The sequence below is a fragment of the Nyctereutes procyonoides genome, unplaced genomic scaffold (assembly GCF_905146905.1).
Source record: "Nyctereutes procyonoides isolate TBG_1078 unplaced genomic scaffold, NYPRO_anot_genome, whole genome shotgun sequence".
Lineage (NCBI taxonomy): Eukaryota > Metazoa > Chordata > Mammalia > Carnivora > Canidae > Nyctereutes > Nyctereutes procyonoides.
Genome location: NW_026575044.1, coordinates 33,926,741 through 33,949,005, shown reverse-complemented (window position 1 = coordinate 33,949,005; position 22,265 = coordinate 33,926,741).

Sequence of the window (22,265 nt, the reverse complement as noted above, 5' to 3'; positions counted from 1 at the left end):
AGTAGCCCGGATGGGGCAATGTTAGGTCATTTTTGATGTACGGTTACTCTTCATGTGTTTGTCTATATTCATACATGATTATGGACTGATTTTTTTTGTCTTGACCCATCATGGTCAGAGTGGCTTTGTCTGATCTTAGTGTTCTGTGTAATAGCTTATACTAGATAGGAGAAGTCCTAATTGTAAGTGCCAGGCTAGCTCTTACACGCCCAGGAATGCCCTTCTCTCTTTTGCTACTCTGCTTGTCTTCATTTGTCACAAGGAGACACTCAGTCATGGAAAGCATGAATTCCTTGTCCAGAGTCATAATGTTATGAGGTTATAGAACCGGCCAGTCTGCCTTCAAAGTCTAGCACAGTATTATGCTTCCACCAACAGACAAATAAATATTTCTGTTCCCACAATCAGCTTCAAAATTTTGAAGTGGTTAGTGGTTAATTATCATCCAAGGGCCCTGCTCTCTTCCCTGATGCTCTTCTGAGCTTCACTATCGCTAAAGCATTTTTACAATTTGTACCCTCTCCACAGTCTCTAAAAAAGAGGAAGACCAATTTGGATGATTCCACTATATAAAAAGTAGCCTAAAAAGTATGGTTACCGGATTTAATGCACACACATATACACACACATGCACAAATATAGGATGTGTAGTTAAATTTGAATTTCAGATAGTGAATACCATATCCTGGAAAGGTATTCCCCAAATACTACATGGAATGTACTTATCCTGAAAAATCATTTGTTGTTTATCTGAAATTCAAATTTAACAAGTGTCCCATATTTTAACTGCCAATCCTACCCTAAATGTTTAGTGAAAATTTAATGTTTTCAACCATGGAATCAATTTCCTTTTGCCATCTTGCTGTCCATGAGGAAAATGAATGATGTACTTACTCCTTGGAGGCTGAACATTCTACTATACTTATTTCTGCATTTCATCAGCTAGCATGGATAGTCTATACACATTTTTTTAACTAAAGAAACTGCAATCTAAAGTCTTCACACATACATACAACAACACAGCCATTTGATGGCTAAAGACAAACACAAAATGTTACAAACACAATAAATTACAAAAAAAAATACCCAGCATTATATTCTTTTAAGATTAAAGATGTGCTGTTCCTCATGCATTCAGTAGTCTTTTATGGTACCCAACTATGTGCCAGGTTCTATCAGGCGCTAGGGGTATGAAGAGAATCCCACAGTTTAATGAAAACTAATGTAAAAAGAGGAAAGATTAGCTCATCTAGTAGGCATATCTGATCCTCTTGTCTTTATTTGTCTTACACATCCTTTAATAGAGCATCTACTCTTTGGCTTTGGGAAACAAATATGCTTTAGCTGTTTGGGAGAACATGTAATTAATTTTCTTGTTGGCCTCTACTAGACTCATGTGAATGTCTGCACTATTGGCTGCTGCCTGTTATGGGAGTTTGGTATGAATCTAGCAAGCAAGCTTTTTTTCTAAGAATTACTGTATCTCATACAGACCTGAATCATAGCCTGGACATATTAAGTATTTTGATTTCTGTAGCACTAGGATCATTTACTATACCAAAGAATACTTTAAGGTTTGATTATCACAGGATAGACTAATCATTTTAACAATGAGAAAGTATGTGATCTGAAATAATTTGTTAGAAAAAGAGAATAGCTGTGCTTGGTAATAATCTCATTAGCAACTTTATGCCAAAACAAAAGCTAGAATCCACTGTTAAAGGGAACAAAAGAGAAAAATAAGCTTAAATATAACCCACTAATTATTTTCCCAGAAAGCACTAACTGAATGTAGTAAGGTGTATAACTCAGATTTATTTTCCTAGTTTATGGCACATATGTGCAGCATCATCCTGTGAGTGCTGAATAATATTTGACTGCGTGGAACATCTTTGATTAATTAAAGAACAAGAACTTGCAACAGTTGCATTTCATGGAGTTCAAAGAGTACTTAAAAGATTCTCTGGAGCAGCAGAAGCACCTGAGGTAATGATCTGAAATACAATAGAGGAAATTACAGTCCATGGTGAGAAACTCAGTTGAAAGTGACCAGCGTCATACACTGTATTTGGCACGTGGAAAAAAGAACTGTAACTACTGAATGAACAGTATGATGGCAAAGAACAGTTTATGGAGATGCCTCAGTGTTGCATAAGCAGGGATGCAACGTGATGAAAAAAGTTGAGATCGATTTGCTCAAAATATCTGCAGGTTTGTTCTTAGATCCTAAAGGAGATCTATACTCACCATTACTTCAAGAGGAAAGAAAAGACTACCCAAGGACATGGTTACTATTCTGTGTTGTGGCACAATCAGACCTCTGTCCTCATTTTCTAACATCATTTGCCCATCTAATTAGCCTGGAAGTGTTGCATGGCCCCTCCCAGGGATGTTTACAAACATGGTCACCCCTAGTAGGTACTGCTATCTCTTTTTGTTTGTTTGTTTTTGTTTTGTTTTGTTTTAAGATTTTATTTATTTATTCATGAGGGACACAGAGAGAGAGGCAGAGACACAGGCAGAGGAAGAAGCAGACTTCCTGCAGGGAGCCCAATGTGGGACTCAATCCCGGAACCCCGGGATCACTACCTGAGCAGAAGGCAGACGCTCAACCACTGAGACACCCAGGCGTTCTTATTTTGAAAGATTCACATATTTTTAGGTTTAAGGGACTTATGACTGTGATTTTGGATCATTTGATGAACAAACTATGCCAGGATTATAAGTGTGGTGAGGTTGAATAGTCACAGCTTCCCAATAGGGTTGAGTCACATGGAGGACCTAGAGATAGAGATGTCATCATTTGTTGTGGCTTTCTGACCAACAACCCAGTGGAACACCTGCCCAAGTGCTTCCTTGTCCAATCATGCATCCTCATGCAGCAGAACGCTTGAGCTCTTCTCTTGGCTCAAACTTTACTAGAATTCAAAGTATAGAAGTGCTCTATTAATACTCAATATGTCCTCTCATGATTTTATCATTATTTTCCCATTATTTGTCAGGCCTTTGTCTCACAATAATTGTAAAGCAGGTTGTAAAAGCAATTCCAGTTTGCAATATAATAAATTGAGGTGCAGAAAATAGAAGTGAAGACTGTAATTTATTCGTCAGGCATTGTGCTTGATGTGTAAATACATTCTATAATTTAATAGTCACAACAATCAAGGAAGTTGGGAATTATACCCACTTTCAAGGTGAAGAAACTCAATCCTACAAAAGACTGCGTATCACAATTGGAGATTATACTTCAAAATTATTACAAACTGTGGCCCAAATAAAATTGCTCTCTTCAATTCTATTTGAGATCGTAACTTTGTCAGATACTGTTTTGTTTTATTTATTTATTTATTTATTTATTTATTTATTTATTTATTTATTTATGATAGTCATACAGAGAGAGAGAGAGAGAGGCAAAGAAATAGGCAGAGGGAGAAGCAGGCTCCATGCACCGGGAGCCCAACGTGGGATTCGATCCTGGGTCTCCAGGATCGCGCCCTGGGCCAAAGGCAGGCACCAAACTGCTGCGCCACCCAGGGATCCCCCTGTTTTGTTTTGTTCTTGTTGGTGGTGTTCAGTTCGTTCATCTGATCTATGCTAAGGTATATATCTGTGTTACATATTTAAGTATGTCCGAGTCCAGAACCCCATGAAAGCAAATCTAAGAAATATGTCATGAATCAATTTGCTTTACCAAAATGCAGTAGAAGTATACTTCCTGGAAAAATTCCAACAGTTTGACATCACATTTGTAAGTCCAGGGACATTTCTAGTGTCTTTAGCCTTAGGTTTAAGGTCTGCACCATTGGTAAGAGATTGGAAAGAGAAAGATAAAACTGAATGACATTCAATTGCAGCCAGCCTTGGGGACACGGTTCACTTATTCACACAACAATGCTGTAGAATCCCTTGAAAAAGCTTACAATTCCTCCTTTTCTCCTTGGAGGAACTTCTCTCTCCATCAGTGTGATTTCTTGATTGAATCCAGTACTCTGTCCACCCCCTTTCTCTGCCTTGCTCTGTTAAAACAAGGAAGGAAAACAATCTTTCATTCACTCTCCTCTGTGATCATCGCCGTGAAGATGGGTCTACTCTGAGCAGGCCGCTAGAAGCAGGGCAAGTGGGCCTCTGGATTCGCCATCTGTATAATGGCCCACTGCCCCCTAAAGAGGAATTTTACAAAACCAATTTTGGAGGAATCATCTTGCCCTTTACCCCTTTTGTCTGAATGGGGTAAATCAATTTTAATGAAATCATTTCAGTTAACCTTTTATAGATAACTTGCTTTGTCCCATAGATGTGAATCTTGCCAGGTCAACCCCTAAATGCTTTGGAGGTGCTCAGGCTGTCAAAACAAACTGCTTGAAATAATTTGCCCTGCCAGGGTTACACAGAGTCGAGGACTATGCTTAGACTGGATTTCCTCATTCCTACACCAATATTCTATCCTCTCTCACTGCCTATTTTTTTTCCTAATAAAATTGTTGTAACTAATTACTGGATTAGGAAACCTAAAACCGTATGAAAACATCCCTAATGGCAACAAAGGTTAAAGGGGGAAGAAGCAGGATGCATTTGTGTGCTGATTACCGTTGAAGGACAAAAGTCTTTTTGAAAATCGTGTTCTTCTCTAGCAATAAGCTCTCATAATAGATCTCCACCCGCGGAGATTAAAAGGCTTCAGGGCTGTACAAATAACAATAATCAGACCAGAAACTGTTAAAAGCATAAGACAGATAAACCCAATGAGAAGCCTTCGGAGGGAAGCAGATAAGCATCGCATCAGAGGGAAAATGTCAGTGAAGCTATTTTGCTCTAGAAGCTTTTTTGCTCTCTCTTAGAGAGAGGAGAAAGCGCTGATTAGAAACTGAAAATTTGTGTGCATTTTAAAAAGAAAGAGGAGTGTCCCTGGAGGCATATCTTGCCTGGTAGGCTCTTGTCCCTGGGAGTTTGGGGGCTTACTTTGCATGTAACCCTGTGCCAAGGTAGCTCGCCCTGATCTTTTTTGAAAAGTTGAGACTCTGAAATATCCGTCAGTCAGGTATAAAAGTAAATGTTAAACATATGAAAAATTTTTTAATTTTTAAATTTTTTTTTAAGATTTTACTTATTCATGAGAGACAGAGAGAGAGACAGAGACAGAGACACAGGCAGAGGGAGAAGCAGACTCCATGCAGGGAGCCCGATGTGGGACTCGATCCCAGGACTCTAGGATCACATCCTGGGCCAAAGGCAGACCTCAACCACTGAGCCACCCAGACGTCCCAGAAAAAAAATTTAAATGAGGGAAAAACATACGGTTGAAACACATTCGGATTCAGTCGGGTGGTAGAGCAACAACAGATAAAATGCTAATTTATTTCACACTGCCTCACCCAGGTCGTAGAGATCATCAAGCATAAAGAGAATGGCAAAGCCATGGATTTCTGCTCAGTAATCCACCTGTCCCAGGACCTGGCCACAGCTGGGCCTCGCCTTTTAGATCACTTCCCAAGAGTCTTGATTGTATCGGAAAGATACAAAATGATTGCCTGATGTAGGTAAATGGTTTTCTGCCAAGACATCAGCACTCGCTTTTAATACTTTTCTGAGCAACTAACTCCATTTCTTTTGCCCTCTTTATTGAGGTGTAATTTACATACCATACAACTCACCTATTTTAATTGGATAACTCAATGGTGCCTAATTAACTGGTAGAGTTGTGTAACCATCACCGTAAGATTTCCTCTTTGTCTATGATTTTCTGCAGTTAGAATATAATCTGCCAAGGTGTGTGTTATTATTCATGCTCCTGGATTTTTTTTTTTAAGATTTTATTTATTTAATCATGAGGGACACACAGAGAGTCAGAGACACAGGCAGAGGGAGAAGCAGGCTCCCTGCAGGGAGCCTGATGCAGGACGCGATCCTAGGACCCTGGGATCACGACCTGATCCAAAGGCAGATGCTCAACCACTGAGCCACCTAGATGCCCCTTCCCTTTTTTGCTATTTCAAATTCCTCATTTATTTTGATATTCACTTGGGTGTGTCTCCAAGTTATCAAACATGCAGGATAGGATATTGGTAGTAGAAGCAGAGAAGTGGAGGTGGATCTCTGGTTTCCTGCTGCCATTAATATTGAAAAGGTCTTGGCCATTATTACTCAGAATGTTTCTTCCACTCCATTCTCTCCTGCCTCTGATAACCCAGTGTGGGGAGTGGTGCTCCTTTTGCTCTTGAATCACAGTTCTTGCACGTTCAACTCTGGTTTTGCTTCTTTTGATTTGCTCTTTCTCTTTGCATTTTCAGCTTGGGAAGATTCTCTTGACCACCCTTAAAGCTCACTGGTTCTTTCTTTGGCTGCGTCAAGTTTAAGTCCTTGGAAGGGCTTCTTCCTTTCAGTTACTATGGTTTTGATTTCTAGAATTTCCCTTTGATTCTTCCAGTTTGTCTCCTCTATCACCGATTTGTACTAGTGTGTTGTGTTCCTTTTCTCTTGTAGACTTAGATATATTAATTGTAGTTATTTTAAATTCCCTGTCTGATAACTCCAACATCTGTGTCATATTTCAGTCTAATTCTGATTGCTTTGTTTCCTCAAACTGTTTTTATTTGAGGGGGGCAGTGTTTTTATTTTATTTGCTTATTTGCTTGTTTTTTGCCTTGTCACTTTATGTTGAAAGCAAAATATATCAATAGTGTTAATACAAGAGATAAATAGGCGTTTAGTGTGAAGATTTATGGTAATCAGCCTAAATCCTCTGTGTTTAATGTTTTCTGTACGTATATATGCCAGAGGCTTTAAACTCCTCTACTGTCATTTGTGTCTCAATATCTTGACTTTAAACTTCCCTAAGTGTTCCTCTACAGAAAGAATCTGTGTTCTATGAGTCTTTCAGTTGTCATGCTCTGTTATTATACTGGAACCCTTTTGGAGTGACAATAAGAGGTGTGGGAGCGAGAAAGCATTCTGCACTCTATGCTTAAATCCTAGTCTTTTAGTGGGTCTGCAACTTGGGGTTGTGAGCCTCACAATTTTTTCTTCAGCATTATAGCTTTTCTTTCACATCCCCCACTCCCTTTTCTGACCACAGCATTTCCAATATGTTTCCTTGAAACCTTGACCTCTTGTTGACTAAGTTTTTCTCTCTCAGGTAAGAAGGAAGGCTAAAGGGTGCTGGAATAAGAGGAATGAGAGTTCCCCAATTTGGTAAGACTCTCCTCCTTTGGTTCATAAGCTTTTCTATGGAGATGGTTCTGGGCATATTTCACAGAGATTACTGTATTAGTCTGCCATAACAAAATACCATACACTGAGTGGCTTACACAACAGATATTATTTTTCACAGTTCAGAGACTGGGAAATCCGACTTCAAGCTGCTGGCCAATTCACTTCCCTAGCAAGATCCCTCTTTGTGGCTTGTAATCATTTGCCTTCTCGCTGCGTTCCACATGACAGAGAGAAAGAGACAGAGAGAGAGTGGAAGCAAGCTGTCTGGTGTTTCTTTTAAGGGTGCTGATCCCATCATGGGGCCCTGACCTTCATGACCTCATCTAATCCTAATTTCTTCCCAAAGGGCCCATTTCCAACATCATTACACTGGGGCTGAGTACTTTAGTATATGAAATGGAGGGGACAGGACACACATAATTCAGCCCATAGCAGTTATTCTTTTTCTCTCCCTATGAGAAATATGAAGTATTTTTCTCAGATCTTTACCGTGAAAATCTGGTGGGATTTCTTGAGTTAATGCCTATGAAATTATGGGGTCCCCCAACACTATCGTCCTAAGAGTTTCTCACTGTCATGCTACTACCCATTCAATGTGATGATTAATTTTATGTATCCACTTATCTAAGCCACAGTGCCCAGTTTTTTGTTCAAAAATCTGCTAGATGTTGTTGTGAAGATATTTTTTAGATGTGATTAACATTTAAGAAAAAATTTTTTAAAGATGTATTTATTTACTTTAGAGCAGGGGAGGGCAAAGGGAGAGAATCTTCAAGCAGACTCACACTGAGCATGAAGACTTAACACGTGGCTCCATCTCAAGATTCATGAGATCATGACCTGAGCCAAAACCAAGAGTCAGACATTTGAGGGACAGAGCCACCCAGGTGCCTCTAGATGTGATTAACATTTAAAGTAGTAGACATTGAGTAAAGCAGATTACCATCCACAGTATGGGTGGACCTCATCCAATTCGTTAAGGCCTTAAGAGTCAGAAGTCTACTGACGAGAAAGGAATTCTGTCTCTAGATTACCTTCAGATTAAAAAATAGGACATCAATTTTCACCTGATTTTCCAGACTGCTAGCAGCCCTACAAATTTCAACCTTTGTGAGCTATTGTTATGTCCTTTGTAAACTCCTTTGTTATTGCTGACTGGTATTCCATTGTATGAACATAACACAGTTTATTTACTCATTTGCCCATTCAAGGATATTTAGGTTAATTCTAGCTTGGGGCAAATTATTAATACGGCTGCTATAAACATTTGTATTGAACATAAATCCTCTCTGGTAAATAACCAGTAGTGGAATTGAAAGGTCATAAGACAAATATATAATTTAACCTTGTAGGAAACTGTCAAACCATTTTTCAAAGTTTTTAATCCCCACCAGTAATGTATAAGAGTTCCAATTGTTCTATATCCTTGTCAATATTTGGTATTGTCAGTATTGTTTATTTTAGCTATTAGAATAGGTATGTAATGGTATCACATTGTAACCTTAATTTGTGTTTTCACAATGACTGACGATATTGGACTCTTCCATGTGCTTATTTCCCAATCTTTTTGGCCAACTGTCTTTTCAAGTCCTTTTCTCAGTTTTGATTGAGTTGTTTGTTTTCTTATTGTTAAGTTTAACAGTTATTTATATATTCTGAGTACAAGCTCTTTGTTGATATGTAATTCGGAAATACTGTTGTCTAGTTTGTAACTTGTTTTTTTTTTTTAATTCTGTATAGACCCTATAAAATTTACTCATTAAACAATATGCTCCTAACGTAAAAACAGACATATAGACCAATGGAGTAGAACAGACTCCAGAAATGAACCCTCAGATATACAGTCAATTTTTTTTGACAAGAGTGCAAAGAACATTCAATGGAGAAAGGGCCATCTTTTCAATAAATAGTGCTGTGAAAACTCTATACGAAGGTAAGAAATGAAGTTGGACTCTTACCTAATACTATATACAAAAATCAACTCAAAATGGATCAAAGACCTAAATGTAAATGCTAAAACTACAAAACACTTAGAACAAAATGTAGGACAAAAGCTTCATGACATTGAATTTGACCATGATTTTCTGGATATGACACCAAAGGCATAGGCAATAACTACAACAAAAATTGAACCTCATGAAAATCTAAAATTCTGTGCACCAAAAGACATTATCAATGCAATAAAAAGGAAATCCACAGAATGGGAGAAAGTATTTGCAAATCATGTATCTGGTAAGGGATTAATATCCAGAATATGTAGAGAACTCCTAAAATATAACAACCAGGAACAATGCAGTTCAAAAATTAGGCAAAGAACTTGAATAGATATTTCTCCAAAGAAGATCTCCAAATGGCTAATAAGTACATGAAGAGATGTTCAACATCACTAATCATTAGAAAAATGCAAATCAAAACTGCAGTGAGATTCCAATTCATACCCATCAGGATGGCTTCTATCAGAACAAACAAACCAGAAAATAACTAGTGTTAGTGAGGATGTAGAGTAATTGAAACCCTCATGCATTGCTAGTGAGAATGTCTAATGGTACAGTGGCTGTGGAAAGCAGAGTGGCAGTTTCTCAAAAATCAAAAGTAAAGCTATCATATGATCTAACAATTTCACTTCTGGATATAGACTCCCCCCCCCCCCCGAAATTAAAAGCAGGGTCTTAGAGAGAGGTTTTCACACCCATGATCAGACTAGAATTTTTCATAGTAGCTAAAGCATGAACACGACCCTCATCCATTGACAGATAAATAGATAAGCAAAATGTAATATATACATAAAACGGAATATTGTTCAGTCTTAAAAAGAAGGAAATTTTGACATATGCTACAACATAGTGAACCTTGAGGCCACTATGCTACATAAAACAAGCTGGTCATAATGACAAATAGTATGATTTCACTTATATGAGGTACTGGGAATAGTAAAAAGTCATGGACAGAAAGTAGAATAGTGGTTGCTAGGGGCTGAAAGGAGGGGGGAATGGGAAGTTTAATTGGTATAGAGTTTCAGTTTTATAAAATGCAAAGAATTCTGGGTATAGATGATGGTGATGGCTGCACATTATATTTAATACCATTTAACTGTACACTTAAAAATAGTTAAGATGGTAAATTTTATGTTATGTGTATTTTATTACAAAAAAAGAGAAAACAATAACTAGAAAATTCTATGTGATTAAAAATTAACAAGCACTCTTTTTAAAACTGCTGGAAATCGGCAGCCCCGGTGGCTCAGCGGTTTAGCACCGCCTTCAGCCCGAGATGTGATCCTGGAGACTGGGGATCGAGTCCCACGTCTGGCTCCCTGCATGGAGACTGCTTCTCCCTCTGCCTGTGTCTCTGCCTCTCTCTCTCTCTCTGTCTCTCTGTGTCTATCATGAATAAATAAGCAAAAAATCTTTAAAAAAAACAGACAAAAAAACTGATGGAAATCTTAACTGAAATAGCTTCCTTGGAAAGGAAGTTGGTGTTATGTAGTTAGGCTGAAAATGTTTATATCCTATGTTCCCACAGTTCCACTTATAGATATATACTCTAGAAAAAATCTTGCATGTGTGTAATAAAAGGCATACTATAAATTGTTCAAAACAGTAGAGGTTGTAACAATAAAAAAATAAAAAGAATCTAAATGCCCATCAACAGTAGAGTGGATAAACCGTGGCATGTTTTATTATGGAATACTATACAAACGTGATAAATAACTGAGTTGTACTTCTACAAAACAAAGGCAAAAGATGAATAAAAGTTGATATGATACTAATATTCATATGAAAATAACAAATATGTAAGAGTAGCCAGAAAAATACTAAGAAAGTAAGAAGTAAGAAAGTAAGAAGTTTTACTAAGAAAGTAAAACTATGAGGAAGACTACCTCACCAGATATTGAAACATATTAGAGATTCTGTAATTACCAGTTCAGCATATTTCCACTGCACCACTCTGCTTGCTGCTAAAGAGTCTACAATTAAACCATTATATAGCACCAGTACATGACTACATATATCGATGTAATAAAACATACAGCCCAGAAATAGAATCAAGTACGTGTACAAATTCAGTATTTGGTAAAGATGGCATCTTATCACTAGGATAAGATTGACTTTATAATAATTGGTGCCAAGATAAACATTTAGGTACTTGGGGAAAAAATACAAGTAGCCCTATCTCTCACATCATTCACAAAAATAAACTCCAAATGGTTTAGGTATCTACATGTAAAAAATCAAACCATAGAAGTAGAAGAAGAAAACAGGGATAAGTTATTCTTTTTTTTTTTTTTTTTAAGATTTTATTTTTTGAGAGACATAGGGAGAAAGGCAGAAACATAGGCAGAGGGAGAAGCAGGCTCCCTGCGAGGAGCCTGATGCAGGCAGGGCTCCATCCCAGGACCCCAGGATCAAGACCTGAGCAGAAAGCAGATGCTCAACTAGTGAGCCATACAGGCATCCCCATGGGTAAGTCATTCTTTAACTTCAGAGTAGATGGAGGCTTTCCAATTACAACTCAAGATATAGAGGCAGTAAAAGAAAACATTAAACTTGAAATTTCATGGGGCACAAAGTATTAGAAATAAAGACAAAATATAATTGCAGAAATAGGAGAAAATATTTGAAAAATATACTTCAAAGAGCTAAATGTTTAATTTATATATATAAAACTTTTAAAATTTGAGGGACAAAGGATCAAATGTTTCAAAAAAAAAAAAAAAAAAAGACCCCAGGAAAGCAATTCACACACAGAGAAAAAGAAATAAAACAATCCTGAAACATATGGGAAAACATTCAAATTCAATCATAATGAGATATGTAAATTAACAGTAAATGCCATGTTAGATCCTGGATTGGAACCTGGAACAGAAAAAGCACTGGTGTAAAATACAGTGAGATTCAAAAAGGTCTGTAGTTAATAGCATTTTTCTAATTTCAGCTTCCTGGCTTTGATCATCAGCCACTGCAAGACAATAACTTTAGGGGAAGCTGGATGAAGAATATACAGTACAGGGATTCTCTGTGCCATTTTTGTAATAGTTCAGTAAGTCTAAAATCATTTCTTTAAAAAAACAATATATTTAGGGTTACAACATTTTCAGTAACACTACTACAAATCATAAGGGGATGGTAAGAATAAAATATATACTAGAGGTTACATCTGAAGGTGACATGGAAAACGGATTGAGGAGGAGCACTCAGGAGACTTCAAGGGTAATTAATATTACTGTTCTTAGAATAGGTGTGGCTACGGGAGCTCATTGTAACATGAGTATTTTATACCTTTTACATATTTGATAATTCCTTTGAATCCATGCAATATATTTAATAAATACTACAGATGATCCTAGCAGAAGAATAAAGAGTTTACACCACAAAGAGGTTTTTTTGTCACAATTTGAAATTGCATTGCATTAAAGCAGAATATTCCTTAAAAGGCCTTTCAATGTTAAAATTTGAAGTGTTAGGTTTGCTTGCTCCTCCATCTGTAGGTCCCCAATGTGAGCTGGCTTGCATTTAAGGATAGTAAAATCTTGGCAACAATGCAGTTGAGTTCTGAGTATGGTATCAGTGGAGAAAGGGAAACAGTTGGAATATTTGCCTTTGGATACAATTTTAAGAAGAACAAATGGAAGATAGTACTTATTGGCACATACTGAGAAAAATCCCCCTGCAGTGAGTCTCAAGATACCCAATTAAGATAAAATTAAATCATGCAAATATTGATCCAGCTAAATTTGCCAGGGGTAAGTCTTATTATCAAATTTCTTTATATCAAGTAGCAAGGAACTATAGAAAAGACAAAGACTTTTTACATATTTTTTTAAATCAGGGGAACAGTAATAATAGAGAAAAACATTTCATTACATCTTTATTACTTGCGCTGATTATTGACTTGTTGTTTTGCTCATTATGACCACTTGCATTTAAAGCGTCGGACTCTTTCTCGGGCATTTAGCACTATCACAGGTAATGCTCTACCCTCAAAGAGCAAACAATTTTGTTTGAATAAGATGCATGCATTTTAGGTAATTTGCGCAGAGCTAAATGCATGAAATGGACAGCAGCCTACTCATGAGCACAACAATGGCCCAGACACTCTGAATATCCTTGGAAAGTGTCTATTAGTAATTTCATTGATCAAAGTAATTGGATCCACTTTCATCACAGATTGAAATCACTTTCAGGGAAACTCCATCCAGTTGTTGTAGAAAAATATGTATTTAATACCACAAGTGTGCTCGAATGAATGCAAGTCTGAATTTCCTTAGTAAGATTTTTTTTTTTTTTGCCTTAAAGATATAGTTTCTAAAAACTTTACAATAAAAAAAAATCCCTCCAATAAGATACGGACATTTGGCCATAAATTTCCTTAAAATTCTCTTCATTGTTTAGGTTGTTATTCCACATTGTTAGCCATAATCTAATAGATATGTCTGATAAGGAAAGTGGCTGATTTATTTCAAGTCTGCAATTTTACATGTCTGTGTGAGCACAGACCACATCAAAGCAGCCACCTTGGAGGTCATATTTACCATTGATGCTGACCCTTGACCAAAACATTTCTGGAGTCCCTCTCGGAATTGCTCTCAGAGGTTAGGATATGTTCCAGGGAATCCTCAATAGAGAATCTTAATCCTTTGACAATGGGATTCAATTTTGGAAAAGAAAGTTATGTGGAATTCAGGATAGCAAATAAAATGGGTGATAAATCCTGTCCGTAGAATTCTGGGCTCAAAGTGAGGCATGATTGCATTCAGAAGGATTTTACACAAATGACACCTTCATTAAAATGAGTACATACGCTTCCAAAGAACGTACTGTGAAGAACAATATTCCTTTGTTTGCAATAGTTATGGTATTGACATTTAAACAGGGGGTTGGTTCTGCTTTGCTGTCCTAAACGTTGGAGGAGAGTTGCACACATCTCTGACAAGCCATTCTGTTTCTGCTGGGCGAGGTCTCCTGCCCAGAAGTCACATCAACACCATCATTATGGGGTTCTGCCCTGAGTTCCTCTGTCTTCTAGAATGTGTGTGGGGCGCGGGGCACAGGCTGTTGTAGCTTCTCTTTTCTTTCTTCACAAGAGCCCACAGCCTGAAGGAAGCCGCAAAGGAAGGCCAGGCCCTTTCAAAGAGTTGGAGTGAATGACAATAAAAGCCACGGGGTTACCAAACCCCCCAAACCTACCAATTTGTTGAAATTTGATCAAAATGAAATAGAAAACAAGTTCACTAAAGGAAGACAAAACAAGTTCACTAAAGGAAGGCGTACAGCCGAGAGACATGTGGGGAGCAAAGCAAGGGATATTTTCACCTACAGGCACTAATTATATGCAGAGATCTCCATTTCTGCAGAAAATAGTTGGCAGCCAATTTTCCTCACCCCCCCTTCCCCTCCTCTCCTAACTGCAGCTTGCCTCCCACTATCTCCCCCACCCCACCCTGCATCCTCGGCCTCCTGCCTGGCTGTCCATCCTAAGGGCCCAGGGCCCCCACAGAGCTTAGGGCAACTGATGGCTGCTTCTGATTTTGTTTCCTCTCCCCCTCTTTTCTAAAGATAAGACAAGGCCAGTTTCTCTCCTCCAGCTCTTCACATGGCTTCCTCATTACAGGGGCGAAGTGAAGTGCGCAAGTTCAAATCTCTGCCTAACTCCTTAATAGCTGTAAGATCTACCTCACAAACGCCTTATGAAGATTGAATGAGTTCCTGCCCCTAAAGCATCAAAAGCCAGAACGAGCCCTCTGTGGATAGTTATGATCGTTGCTATTCAAGCTGACTTCACTGGGCTCAGCAAATGCAACCTCCCTGCGCCACCCACCGTACAGGGCGCTCGGGGCACACATATTTCAGGGCCCAACCCTTTGGGCTGGCTGGCTAGCTCTCAGGCCTGTGAGGAGAATTGTCACCTTATAAGACTTTTATCTGGAACGCCTTTATCTCTTTCACTGTGGGGATTTTCCCCAGGCTCTTTTGTCCTCTATTTCAGAGCTTATTTTGCCTCCCTTTTGTGCTACATTTGCTTCAGGGGGGTAGGTTTGCTATAAGGGGGTAGAGTTGCCCTATTTACAAGGGAAGCTATCACCATGGTAACTTGGTATTTTGATACAGGCATGAAACAAATTCTGAGGGGAAAATAGATCCCTTATTTTTCAACTTTGGCATGTAGATGTATGGGAATCAAAATTCTTGCCCAACGTTATATAGCTGGTTCAAATGTCAAAGCAAAGAAACAAGTTTTGTTGATAGTTTAAATAAGTATCGAGCAACCACAGCATGCTATCAATTGAGCTGAACATTCTCACAATTAATTTCTGCCTCTTAGGCACTGACGCTTGAAGGCAACATGGCATATACTACTTTGGTGAACTCATTCTCTGAGTGAAAAAAAAAAATTGGTACCCATGGTCAGACAAAGAGCTGCTGTGTTCACTCAAATTGCAAAAGGCATTGTGAAAGATGTCTTTTGGAGTTGCTGGGATATTTTGATTGTTTATTGAGAGGGAACAAGAGAGAGAATTTGAAAAATCAGCCTGTTCCTCTGGGTCAGAGGAACACTGTTGCAGCATATATGACGTCTACACTGTATATGGCCTGGGGAGTAGGCTGCTGTTGATTACGGAACGCCAGCTGTGTGCCAGGCTCCCTACTATGAGGTGCTAACATAGATTAGTGAATCGTTACTCCTGCCTTTGGCACTCATCTGGTGAGGAAACAAATAATTCCAATACAATGTGATATCTCTGCAAAGATAGTTACAGAATGCTATGAGAGAAGGAAAGAAGGCCTCCTAGAGATGAATTGTTTTTTAAGATTTTATTTATTTATTCGTGAGAGACACAGAGAGAGAGACAGAGACACAGGCAGAGGGAGAAGCAGGCTCCATGCAGGGAGCCCAACGCAGGACTTGATCCCAGGATCATGACCTGAGCCAAAGACAGCCGCTCAACCACTGAGCCACCCAGGCGTCCCTAGAGATGAATTTTGAACTGTTTTGAAGGATGGGCAGCTGGTGAAATCAGGCGCTGGAGACACTGGTGTGTAGCATCTCTCCAAATGATGAACTTCCTTTACTCCCTGTGCCAAACAAGGGCGAGCCTCATCGCTACCTTGGCAGATTCCGACAACCCGGGTGCTCCTCGGAGCGGCCTTGCTGACAGACCCCATGTGAATTCCCATGCGGAGTTATTTGCAGTTTGCCAAATGTGCTGTGTTTTCTCTGCCCTTTGCTCATTTGGTTCCATCTGTCCAAAATCTCCCGGTTGCACCATGTCTCCTCCTCACCCCACCCCGCATGCATGCTTCCAGTTATCAACTTTCGTTGTCCTTCAGGCCTTGGCTTTGAGGTCTTCCCCTCAGATAACTTGCTGACGTCCAGAGAGTGTGCTAGCCCTCCAATCTGCTTCTGCAGGGTTCTCTACTTCCTTTACACTGGTGCTCATCAAAGCGTCTGGTCACTGTCCGTTTTCTGGCCTGCCTCTTGCAATTTCACTCAGTCCTTTTGCTCCCTTTGACGTTGCGAGCTATCACTGGCAACTCTAGATGCTACTCCCTTTTGTGTTTCCAGAGACTAAATTAATTTTTATTAAATTAGATGCACAAATGAATAAAGGGAGGCATTGTCTATTCTATGGAAAGAAACAAGCTTGTCTCATAATGACGTTTCCTGGATTTGTTAGAGAGGGTCTTCTTGCAAGGTATTTTGATTTTTTTGGTCATTCACTTATTGAATTCTGAGAGTTAAAAGTTTTTTGTACAAGTTCTTTGTAGAGTTTTTGACAGTATCTTCACCAAGGCTCAAGTTTGCCTATTCGTTTTCTTTACGGTGTGTTTTGATGAGCAGAAGGCTTTAGTTTTGAAGAAGCCCTCTATTTAAGGGGGCTAAATTCTTAAAAAGAATTTATCTTTTTTTTCCCTTTACGGTTATTATTTTCTGTGTCTAAGAAGACTTTACATTAGGAAAGTTTCCTTCAGGGCAGCCCAGGTGGCTCAGCGGTTTAGCGCCGCCTTCAGCCCAGGGCCTGATCCTGGAGACCCGGGATGGAGTCCCACGTCGGGCTCCCTGCATGGAGCCTGTCGCTCTCTCTCTCTCTCTCTTTCTCTTTGTGTCTCTCATGAATAAATAAATAAAATCTTTAAAAAAAAGGAAAGTTTCCTTCAATTCCTAGTTTGCTTATAATTTTTTAAACACATGAATGAGTATTGAATTTTAGAATTTTGTTCAATTCTTTTTCTGCATCTATCGAGGTGACTGTATGATTATTCTCTTTTGTTCTAATAATGTAGTCAATTACATTGATTGATTTTCAAATCTTAAACCAATTTGGGGATTTATCCTAAATTTACATGGAGTGTCATCCTTTTAATATACTGGAGACTTGTCTGAAGCATGTTTGATGGTCAGGACTGATATCAGTCTGTAGTTAGTATTCTTATAATGTCTTTGCAAGGTTTTGGAATCAGGATTATGTTGGCCTCAGAAAAGGAGTTTCAAAGTATCCAGTCTTCTATTTTCCGAAATAGTCGTGCCATGGTTGTATTGTTTCTTAAGTGTTTCTTTGTTGGAAATTGCAGGTGGGGATCTGTGGGTGACACAGTTGGTTAAGTATCTGTCTGACTCTTGGTTTCAGTCAGGTCATGATCTCAGGGTCATGGGATCAAGCCTTGTGTTGGGCTCTTAGCTCAGCAAGGAGTCTGTTAAATTTCTCTCTTCCTCTCCCTCTACCCTTCCCCATGCTTGCTTGCTCTATCTCTTTCAAATAAATAAATAAATCTTTAAAAAAAATCACAGGTGAAGGCATCTAGATATGACATATTCAGTGATGGAAGGTTTTTTATTATGAATTCAGTTTTCTTTTTTTTAAAGATTTTATTTATTTATTCATGACAGAGAGAGAGAGAGGCAGAGACACAGGCAGAGGGAGAAGCAGGCTCTATGTAGGGAGCCTGATGTGGGACTCGATCCCAGGACTCCAGGATCACACTGTGGGCTGGAGGCAGGCGCTAAATAGCTGAGCCACCCAGGGATCCCCTAGTTTTCTTGATAAATAAAAGGATATACAATTTTTCCTTTTACTTTATGCTAGTATTGATAAGTACCATTTTCAAATAATCTTTTTCATCTAAATTATCAAGTATTGTACATAAAGTTTATATTTGTATTTTCTTCTTATTTTTTTAAGTCTGTAAAATCTATAGTAGTATCACACTACTGGTTAATCTTATGGTTGATTTGGCTGGGCCACAAGATGTACATTTATTTGGTCAAATATTATTCTGGGTTCTTTTGTGAGGGTGCTTCCAAAACATAATTTTGGGTTAGATTAACTTTAAAATCAATGATCTTTGAGTAAAACTGAGTTTCATAATGTTGGTGGGCCTCATCTAGTCAGTTGAAGGCTTGACTGAAACCAATAACGAGGGTTTCCTGAGCAAAAGAGAATTCTCCAGCAGATGATTTTGGATTTCATCTACAGTATCAACTCTTCATGCTTCTATAGCAAACTGCCTTTGGAATTGAACTAGAACATTGGCTTTCCTGACTCTCCAGCCTGCCACCCCAGTCTGCACATTTCGTACTTGCCAGTCTCCATAATTGCACGAGCCATTTCCTCTTAACAAACAAACAAGATAAATATCCTGTTGGTTCTGTTTCTCTGTAGAATTCTTACTAATACAACTCCTTTCATTCCTGATATTTGTAGTTATTTTCTTATTAATCAGTCATGCTAAATGCTTGTCAATTTGTTGATCCTTTCAGAGAGCCAAATTTTGGCTTTATTTACTGTTTTTGTATTCTGTATTTTATATTTTGTCTTTTTCCTCTCCCATTAATTTCAGTCTTACTTTTATTTTTTCCTTTCTTCCACTTACTTTGGGTTTAATTTGTGCAACTTTTCACTAAGGTGAAAATGTAAATAATTTCAACCTTTCTTCTTTTGTAATATAAACATTTAAAGCTATCCATTTCTTCCTAAACACTGTTTCAGTTGCCTGCCACAAATTTTGACAAGAATTTTCATTATCTTTTTGTTTGTTGTAATGTCTAATTTCTCTCATAATTTCTTTGACACATGGGTTATTTAGAGGTTTGTTGTTTAATTTCCAAAATTTTGGAGTTTTAAAATATCTTATTTACTTCTGCTTTAGTTTTCTTGTGGCCAGAACTCCCAATCTGTAATGTTTTAATCTTTTGACATTTATTGAGACTTGTTTTATGATCCATCATATGGTTTTACCTTGTTGAACATTTCATGTATATTTTTAAGGAATATGTATTGGACAGTTGTTACTATTCCATAAATGTCAATTAGGTCAGATCATTTAATTGTGTTATGTAATTCTTTTATACCATTACTGGATCTTTTGTATATTTCTTTTGTTATTGAGAGAGGAGTGTTAAAAATCTGTCTTTCACTATTGATTTATCTATTCCTCTTTTTAGTTCCATCAATTTTTGCTGTTGTATTTTGCAGTTGTGTAGCTAGGTACATATGTATTTAAGATATTTTGTCTTCTTGATAAATTAACCATTTCATCATACTCAAATCTTCCTCTTTGTCCTTTGCTATGAAGTACAGAACCCGAAGCTGGGCTTGATCCCAGAACCCTGAGATCCTGACCTGAGCCAAAATGAAGAGTCAGATGCTCAACCAACTGAGCCACCCAGGCTCTCCTAAGTCTATATTTAAAGTGCATCTCTTCTATACAGCCAAAATTGGGGTCTCACTTTTTTTCTGACATTCACTGCCCTCTAAACAAAGGATTTGTTCCACTTATAGTCAATGTTACTGTTGACCTGATTTTGTCTACCATTGTGGTATTTGCTTTTTATTTATCTCATCTGTAGGTGATTTATCTTTGTCTCCTTCTCTTTTGAGTCAATAAATACTTTTATTAGTATGCCATTTAATTTCTCTATTGGTTTTTTAGGAGTTATTCTAGCAATTATACTATGTATCTTTAAATGATCATTCTTACAGTTAATATTGTATTAGTTCATCTAAAAGGTAAGAACATTGCAACTGTATATTTTAATTTATCAACCTCATTTTTTGCCCTAACCTTTTCATATGTATTAAGTCTAAACATACTGTAAACTCCATCGTTATAACATTTCAATTATCTTTTAAGGAAATAGAGTTTCTTTATGCTAGGAGAAGAAAAATATAAACTCTTCTCCATTCACCTAAATGTATTATCTCCAGTGCTCTTCATTTTGCCCAGGAGATCTGAGTTGCCATAGGTGTTTTTCCTATAGCCTGAAGAACTCCCTTTAGCATATATTGTAGTGCAGGTTGGATGGAAAAGAATAGGCTCATATTTGTTTGTCTTAAAATGGTAACCTTTACTTTTGAAGAATATTTAAATTAGATATAGAATTTTGAGTTGTTAGGTTTTATTTTTTGGCAGTTTGAAGAAATTTGTTCCATTGTCTTTTGGTGTCATTTTTTTCTGAAGGAAAGAAAACCTGACCATAATTTATATCTTTGTACACAAAGCATCATTTTTCTCTAGTTTTTTTCCAAAATTTTTCTCAGTAGGCCTCTACAGGAGGCTTAGAGGAATAGTGAAGCGACATACTATATACCCCACCACTTATAGAGACACTTTTAAAGACAAATATTTAATCGTGAATTTGATGTGATATTGACACCTACTTGACCTGCTAGTGAAAGAGAAAGAAACTCTTCTAAAAAAAAGAAAGAAAAAAGAAAGAAGAAAGAAAGAAAGAAGAAAGAAAGAAAGAAAGAAAGAAAAGAAAGAAAGAAACAAAGAAAGAAGAAGAAAGAAAAGAAAAGAGAAAGAGAAAAAGAAAAAAGCATTCAAAGACTTCAAATATTTTTGTTATATATTCTTTGGGAAGAGTTATGTAATATGTTATTTCTTTCTGATATGAAGAGAAGGAACACATCACCTGGAAAGTGATCACTTTCAAGATCTTTTTCATGAAGTAGTATAACTATCAAAATAGTAAAAACCAACATTTGTTGACTTGTTGCTATACATTTAAGGTATTGTTCAAAGCACTTCATCTGTAGTAATTCATTTAATGTTGAAAACAACACTATGAAATAGAGATAATTATTAATATTTCTGCTTTCTGGTTGAGGAAATTGAGACATAGATAGAAACAAGCTGAAGATTTTTTTGGTCTTTATTTTTATAACCAAAAACCTGAACCTGACCTGTAGGTAAAGATAATAATCTGTCTTCCCATACTTATTTTTGGTGCTTGCATTTTACCCACTCCTTGCTCCCTTAATACCTCATGTTTGCTTTTCATGTTCTTCACTTGATATGATTTTAATAGTGGTAAGTTACCTAAAACCTAATTTTCTTTATACTTAAAAATACTCTCCAATTCCGGCAAACATTCACATTTCCCCATCACTACAGTGAGTGTCCGTTTTGTCTTTTTAATTTTCAGATTTCCTGTAACTAATACTGCTTTGACTTTAAGAAATAATCCTTTACAATTACAAGAAGCAATAGGCAATTTCTGTCCCTGGAACAACAGTCCTCAAACTATTTTCAATTGTCTGTCCTCCATGTTGAATTATGTGTAATGATACACTGATGTGATGTGATACACTGGATACACTGATATCCAGTAAGGATTGATTTGACACTCCCAATATCTCAATCTCATTTATTCTAAGTCCTTGGGTCCTAACACCTTCTGAGTGAGGATGATGATAGATTTTGTTTTGTTTTGTTTTCATATCACTGGGTACTTAAATTTTGAAGTTTGCTTTTTTATAAAAGATACAATAAAAAAGTTTTGCAGCCTTATAAGATACTCTACCAGAATACAAAAAGCAGTGGGATGCCATCCCTTAAGAGCAATGAAGTGATAACTTATGAGCATTTCAACATGGGGCATCATCTTTGTTCTAGTATTAAAAACTAGTAAAAGTAGCTCCACATCTTATGGGGAGCTTTAGTATACATTTAAATCAGTATTTTTAGTTCAATCTGCAAAGAGCTGGCACTTACTGAGAAACATGGAAATGGCAACCAATAAAAGGAAAATGGTTTCCTTCTCTGAGATGCCTA